The sequence below is a fragment of the Bison bison genome, unplaced genomic scaffold (genome assembly GCF_000754665.1).
Source record: "Bison bison bison isolate TAMUID 2011002044 unplaced genomic scaffold, Bison_UMD1.0 scf7180017864295, whole genome shotgun sequence".
Classification (NCBI taxonomy): Eukaryota; Metazoa; Chordata; class Mammalia; order Artiodactyla; family Bovidae; genus Bison; species Bison bison.
In genome coordinates this window covers 11334335-11340518 of record NW_011494867.1, presented here as the reverse complement: position 1 = coordinate 11340518, position 6184 = coordinate 11334335, and the positions used below count along the sequence as shown (strand labels likewise).

Genomic DNA, 6184 nt, shown 5'->3' with positions numbered 1-6184 from the left:
TGAGGATAGTGATGGTGGTGACGGTGGTGGTGGTGCTGGTGGTGGTGGTTAATGATGGAAATCACAGCCTTGCTGGTACTTGCAACGTACCAGCCCCTGAACCACCTGCTGGCCACCTTACTACTTTTTCCTCGCCCCGCCCCAGGCTCTGAGGAGCATCAGCTCATAAACTCTGGTTGCTTCCATGAGCTGGGACTCACAGCATTCCCCACGAGTGTGTGTGGTGGAGAAAGCACGGGTTCAAATCCTTGTCTGCTGCTTCCTGGGCATGTGACCGTGGGAGTAACTTCCCCTCTCAGTTTCCGCATCAGTAAAATGAGGGCAGCACAGTCCCTACCTTAGCGGGCACCTGGAGCAGTTACACAGGGTCCTGGGCGCAAACAGCTGAGACAGGAGCACCGAGCAGGTGCCCCAGAGCCCGTTTCCCTGCCCACGCCGCACACAGGCTCTTGGGCGCTCGAGCTCGTCCTTGGGATTGCAGGACGCCTACTATGGGAACTTGCCGACAACTTCCACGTGTCCCAAACTTTGATGACATAACAGTCACCCACCCCTAGAGCTCTGAAAACATCAACTACCTGGTCCACGCCCCAGGAGAGAGAGATGAGAGAAATTAATGTAATCAAATATTTTATTTAACCCAAAGAAAAGCCAGATGCTATCACTTTCGCATGAAAATCCAGAATTGAAGAGTCGCCGGTGAGAGACATTCCGCTTGTTTCCGGTCCCAAATCTGTAACCTCTGCTGAGTGTTTCACATGCAAGCCCATCTCGATTCGCACTCTTCTGTCTCTGGTGGCTCGCGGCTTCCACTCTGCACACCCACCTGGCAAGAAGGGATGTCCCCACGTTACAGATGAGGAAACTGAGACTCAGAGGGTGAAGGGACCAGCCCAGGCCACGCAGCTGTGGCGACTCAAAGCCCGGTGTCCTGGCCGCAGCCAGGTGCCCCCCACCACCGCACATGACCCCATCCAGGTGGCTCCTGGCTCCCCTGTCCCACCCCAGACCATGGGAGAGGAGCAGAAGAGAGCACCCAGGGGCTGAACCCCCAGACTGGGCCTGTGGGGTCCACACCCATCCTCGGATCCGACCCCTATATGGGGGTGATTTCACCATTGTCCACACTCACCTCCCAGCTGCACTCTCTGGGGGGGTGGGACTTGGGGCTCTTTGCATCTTGCTCAGCACAGTGCCCGGGGCCCCCCAGGCACAGGTGAGATCCCCAGAAACCAGAGTTTGTCATCAGGAACCCCTGAGGGTAGCCGATCCCTAGGGAAGAAACGTCCAGGGGGCATGCCACACCAGAAACCCTCTCTGGTCCTGAGAGACCCTACGAGGTGTGCTCAGCCCCCCTGCCCACTGCTTGGTTCTGCTCCCATCGAGGGTTTGGTGGGGGTCTGTCCCTGCTGCTGGAGTGGAGGCTCTGGAAGTGAGGCTCTGTGTCTATTTCACCTCCTGCTGCATCCCCACGCTGGGGGCCTGGCAATCCACAGCTCCCTCCGCAGACGCTTGTTGAAGAAACCCACTCATCACCTCCCAGTTCCAAGGGACCTGGAAAGCTTCCTGCAGCTTCTAAGGACTCCATGCTTAGAACGGGGAATAGAGGGGCCCTGGAAGAATCTGACCCCACAGCTCCAAGGGGAGATGCCCCACATCTCTTCTGCCATCAGATGAGCGGGGTTCGTTTCCATTTGTTCAGGCGAGGTGATGCAATGGGCCACCTGAGCCAACTCAGAGGGCCGGGGGGACCTTCAGTGATGACAACACTTGGTCAGGGACTTCAGACAGTAACTAAGCGTTGGGGAAATAGACCTAATTTCCCACCAGGGCAGATCCCGGCTAGAGGGAAGCACGCTGGAGCAACCAGCATCTCAGCATATCATAGACGTGTGGCCTCTGTAAGGGCTTCCCCGCTGGTTCAGCGGTAAAGAATCCGCCTGCAATGCAGGAGACCCAGGTTCAACCCCTGGGTGGGGAAGATCCCCTGGAGATGGGAATGGCAACCCACTCCAGTATTCTCATCTGGAGAATCCCATGGACAGAAGAGCCTGGGGGGCTACAGCCTATGGGGTTGCAGAGTTGGACACGACTGGCCTCTGTAAGCCTCTGGCTCTAACCTTCATCCCATCTTGGAGGACCTGCATTCCCTGGGCGGGTGAGTTTCCCTTTCCATCACCTCTGCAGCCTCCCCATGTCACCCGAGAGCCAGGGTGCCAGGGGCAGTTTCCTAAGGAAGCCCTCTGAAGCCCTGGCATCGCACTTAAAATCTCAGAAGTATGTTCAGAAATAGATGCTGGATAGAAAAAGAGAGAGCGGACTTGTGGCGTCAAGGGACGGGGGCGGGGGGAGGAGGGATGACTGGGAGTGTGAGGCTGGTAGATACAAACTATCGCAGACAGAATAGAGGCACCAAAAGGTCCTACTGTAGAGCACAGGGGACTATATACAGTGTCCTGGGATAAGCCAGAATGGAAAAGTGATATTCAAGAAAAAAGAATATACATGTGCAATGACTGAGTCACTTTGCTGTACAGTAGAGATTGGCACGACATTGTAAACTAACTGCACTTCGATTTAAAAACTAAAAGAGAAATCGGTGCTGGAGAGTATTTGTGGCCCCTGGGCAGAAGGGGAGCGGCCCAGGTGTTCTCCGAGAAAAGGACGTTTCGCAACCACTCGCCCAGCAGAGCCCACACCCCAAACCCAAGCACATTTAAACCAACTTCTTATATAACTCAGTTCACTCTTCCTCATCCTTGTGGTTGGAGTTTTCTAGAACCCACCACCAACCTTCTGGCTCATCTTCTGGTTTTGATGTGCTGCTCTCCGCCTCTGAAGGGGGAAATGGTCCGGAGACCTGAGGTCTTGTTCTGTTTTGCTCTTTTTGATCTTTAGTCATGATGGTGGGTGGCCGTGCTCCGTCCGAACGCTCCCTGGAGGGAGACCTGGGCCCAGCTGTTCCAGGGAGGGAGCGCAGACCCTGAGAAAAGGGAAGTAGGAGCAGCCCCAGGATGCGAATCGAGACTTCCGTGGAGTTTGGGGAAGCCAGAAGGCCCTCCTTGCACTGTTCTGATTCTCTCTGCCGTTCGCTGTGCTCAGCACGGCCCTTACGTCTGAGCTCAACGCTCTTGTGTGTTTCAACACGCTGATTCTTAAGGCTGCCTACTGTGCGACTCTGACTGTGACATTCTGGCAAACTAAGAAGACTGTAAAAAGATCAGCAGTTGCCAGGGGGCCAGGCCCACCCAGATAAGCCAGCATCATCTTGCTAGCTGGAGGTCCTAAACCCCAATCACATCTGCAAAAACACCTTTTGCCGCATTTGCTTTTGTTGTTCAGTAGCTAAGTCGTGTCCAACTCTTTGCAGCCACATGGACTGTAGCCCACCAGGCTCCTCTCTATCCGTGGGATTTCCCAGGCAAGAATACTGGAGTGGGTTGCCCTTTCCTTCTCCAGAGGAATCTTCCCAACCCAGGTTTCAAATTTGCGCCTCCTGCATTGCAGGCAGATTCTTTACCACTGAGCCACCTGGAGAGCCATAATGTAGATATTTACCAATACTAGGGGAAGTGGGATGAACGCTTTGGAGAGGTAGTTCATCCTGCCTACCGCAGCATCTCTTCCTGTAAATAACTCGTACATAAACGTTCCCAGAAACCTTGTCATCTCCAGAAACTGGAACCAGCACCCACATGGAGGTAGATAAAGACTGAGTAGTATATCTATACAACGCCATGCTCCTCTGCAAGCTACAGAATGCATTCTTGATACCTGCTGCAACGTAGCTGAACCTTAAAGTAATTATACTGCATGGGAGAAGACAGCCTCCCCCTAAAAGCCATTCAAACTGTGTCATTCCATTTGGATAAAATGCTAGAAAATTAAAACTCATCTCTAGCAGCAGGGAGTAGCTGCCACGGGTCCAGGGTGGGATGTGTCAGGGAAGAGCAGGTGGGAGGGACAGCAGAAGGGCCTGGCTAAACCTTGGGCTGATGGGTCTGTTCACTGTCTTGGGGGCGGTGGTGGTGAAGCATCCATGTGCCAGATGTGAATGCACTGAAACCAGGTAGTAGCTATTCAGGTGCTCACTGGGTGTCAACTTCTCCAAACACTTGACAGTTCTCATTAAAAAAAGAAAAAAAAGGTGGGTCGGGGTGAGAATCCAAGCTTTGGAGTCAAACCTGCAATCAAGTCTGATTCAAGTCGTATCCTAGCTGTGTGAGCTTGGGCAAGTGATGGGGTGAAATAGGCCTAATCACCTGTGAGCGGGGGCTTCCCTGGTGGCTCAGATGGTAAAGAATCTGCTTGCAGTGCAGGAGATGCAGGTTCGATCCCCAGGTCAGAAAGATTCTCTGGAGAAGGGAATGCCTACCCACTTCAGTATTCTCGCCTGGAGAATCCCAGGAAAGAGGAGCCTGGTGGGCTACAGTCCATGTAGTCACAAAAGAGTCGGACACGACTGAGCGACTAACACACACCCATTAGCAGAAGTCACTGGACTGTGAACATGAAATCAGATCAGTACACAGGCTTAGCAGAAACCTGGGATGCAGTGAAGGTTCCCTGAAGGTAGCTGTCGCTATTAATTCTTATCTGAGAGACATGGAAACCGAATTAGAAAACTCGGGAGACTTAACTGAGGTCCCACGGCTCCCGCCAGGTCGGGGTCTGGCCGTGAAGAGCTACCTCTCTGGATGTCTACCACACTTCTTAGAACTCTGAAGTAAATAGTTTATGCAAATACGGCCAAGCCACCCCACCTGAGATGAGGTCCTCGGTCTGGCCAACAAAGGAAGCCAGGCCCAGCACCCAGAGGTATTTTTAACAGGGTGGAGATGTGCGCTTTGCATATTTTGCCTTCTTGGCAGCTTGTGGTTCAAGGTCCCAACCAAAACTAAATGTGTTTACTTGTTTGTTTAGACAGGTAAGATCTCACAGTCTCACACCCCACAGTGAGAACGCCTTCTCTAAACTGGAGACAAAGGCTTTCCTCAAAACACTCATTTGGTTACTCAGTTTGTGCTGAAGCCTTTATCCTCCAGGTCGCATGAGGGTTGGCCTGGAGTGTACTGCAAAGCCCCCATGTATGAGCCCACAGAAGCCTGGTTCTGTCAGCTCTAAGTCTCTGTGTTTCTAAGTGAGAGGGCGTTCTGGGGAAGCAGGGATATACGGTGGGCGGTTCTAGCCCTCTCAACTTCTGGAGATGTCGCCGCTTGATTTGTTAAGCGGTTTTGTTAAAGGGAGCCTGAATGTAACTGCAGAGAGGAGGAAGTTGAAAGGTGATAGCTACAAAGAGGAAAACGGACTCTGGGGGATTGCATTTCTCTTTTACTTGTCTCCTTACACGCTGACCTACCCACTTACCTAGAACGCTATTCCTATGGCTACGAGCGCTGAGGGCTCTGAGCAGAGGACCTGCTGGGCTCAAATCTGTGCTCCTGAGATCACAAGGAGCCATGTGGGCTGCTGTGGAGTTTGCAGAAGACAGAGCCAGGGAAGGGACGGGGTCTGAATGGAGACGCTGGATTGAAAGAAGTGGTGGGAAGCACAAGGTAGCCATCAGTTTGGGGAGCCAGGGAGAAGTGGGCAATGACTCTGGGTAATGGGGAAATGAGTTGGCACCACTAAGAACAGAAGCAAAAAAACCCAGAGGGCGGGGGATGCTGACTTCACCTTGGGGATGAAAGGTGACGGTTTACATAATTTAAAAAAAGGGAAAAAAAGGTGGGTGGGGGTGAGAATCCAAGCTTTGGAGTCAAACCTGCAGGGGCAGTCAGTCTGATTCAAGTTGTATCTTAGCTGTGTGAGCTTGGGCAAGTGGTGGCGTGAAATGGGCCTAATCACCCATGAGCGGAGGCTTCCTGGTGGCTTAGACGGTAAAGAATCTGCTTGCAATGCAGGAGATGCAGGTTCGATCCCCAGGTCAGGAAGGTCCTCTGGAGAAGAGAATGGCTACCCACTCCGGTCTTCTTTTCCACTTATTTTGACTCACTGGGCAGCATGCGAGATCTTAGTTGCCCAACCTGGGGTCGAACTGTCGCCCCCTGCATTGGGAGCACAGTCTTAACCACTGGCCTGCCAGGGAAGTCCCCACCCTGGGGGGGTTTTCATTCTTGCAAACGGAAGAACACACAGGTGGAAATTTCCATCAGGCAGTAGAAACTATAAGCAGCCAAAGGAG

The 6184-nt window shown here is 52.8% G+C and overlaps 1 long non-coding RNA gene across 1 annotated transcript; it reads right to left on the bottom strand.

Annotated features, from left to right (window-relative positions):
• Nucleotides 1-647: 647 nt before the first annotated feature.
• On the bottom strand, nt 648-3110 carry LOC104996549. The gene is made up of 3 exons (XR_826213.1): nt 2794-3110; nt 1133-1272; nt 648-826 (listed from the first exon to the last, which is right to left on the bottom strand). It is a non-coding gene; the product is annotated as an uncharacterized LOC104996549 (long non-coding RNA).
• Between the last annotated feature and the right edge of the window lie 3074 nt (nt 3111-6184).